General features: G+C 44.7%; 1 protein-coding gene across 1 annotated transcript in view; it reads right to left on the bottom strand.

Moving 5' to 3' along the window:
* Nucleotides 1–1,303, bottom strand: part of SYMPK (symplekin) — a 38,088-nt gene that overhangs the window by 28,386 nt on the left and 8,399 nt on the right. The gene's annotated exons all lie outside the window — the stretch shown is intronic.

Below are 1,303 nucleotides of genomic sequence, written 5' to 3'. Positions count from 1 at the left end.
CACGTCTGCACACACGAGAACTCAAAGTCCTGGTGCCACCACTCTTTCCAATCCTTGCTCCCCAAGTCAACTCGTAACAACTTGGCTATTATTCTCCTAGGCATTTTCTGTGTGAAAACACACTGAATGCCACATGACGGGAAAACGGTGAATTAAAAACCCCCCTAAATGCCCATCAATAGAGAATTGCTTAAAGGAATGGATGTAACCATACAACAGAATATTGTGTAGCCATCTGACATGACTGTTGAGTTAAACAGGTTGTCGAACAATTCTGAAGAGCAGCTAGTATTTATGGAACACGCACTATACCACCATGTAAATTCACCAACTGCTCACACCTACACCCTAAAACAGATGTCAGTAATAAATCAAACCCGCTGCTGTTGAGTTGTTGATTCTGACTCAAAAGGCCCCACAGGACAGAGCAGAACTGCCCCCTAAGTTTCCAAGGCTGTAGTCTTCATGGGGGACGACTGCCACACCTTGCTTCTTCTGTGGACTCTCTGGTTAGCAGCTGAAAGCTTAACCACTGCACTACTAGGGCTTCATGATGCCAATAATAACGATCCCCAATTTATCAGCAAGAAAACAGCCTGAGAAAACCGGCCACGTGCCTAATAACAGGACTGGGAAGTGAACTCAAGTCACACACTCCAGTGCTTCTTATTTAAAATATAAAGCTGGGTCTCATTTTTGTAAACAAAAAAGCAAATATGGAACTACGAATATATACCTACAAATATGTATATTTACATCAGAAAGGTGTGGAAAAAAACACAATACTCTTTAACAGTTGTTCTGGTTCCCTAGTGCCACTCTGACAAGAATATACCACAAATGGGATGGCCTTAACAAACAGGAGTTTATTCTCTTTCAGTTTGGAGGCTTTAAGTACAAGTTCAAAGTGCCAGACTCTAGGGGCTGGGTGAAAACCCCTCAACCTTGGGATCCAGCTCTGCCTCCTGCTCCCGGCCCACTGAAGCTAGAGGCATTTCTTCACTCAGACAGCTGCTGGCTGCTGAGGCTGACAAGCCCCAAGGTTGACAAGTCAAAAGGCACAATCCCGACGTTACTATATCACATGGCAGGCCGTTAACTTAAGTTCATTGAAAGTCCCAAGGTCAGCAAAGCATGGCAGGCTGCTGAACGACAGGGCTACATGCAGGGTTCAAGTGTGCCATAAGCTAGAGACCATTCCCAAAGCTGCTTCTTATATACGCGAAGCAGACCACATACCCAAAGCAGCTACTCAGCTGCTCCAATAGATTCCACCATGAAGTTAAACTACCAGTCTCATCAT

This window comes from Orycteropus afer, unplaced genomic scaffold (assembly GCF_000298275.1).
Source record: "Orycteropus afer afer isolate SDZICR_OR568_19922 unplaced genomic scaffold, OryAfe1.0 scaffold00099, whole genome shotgun sequence".
NCBI lineage: Eukaryota > Metazoa > Chordata > Mammalia > Tubulidentata > Orycteropodidae > Orycteropus > Orycteropus afer.
The sequence above is the reverse complement of the archived record's forward strand: the minus strand, read 5'-3'. Positions and strand labels throughout refer to the sequence as shown.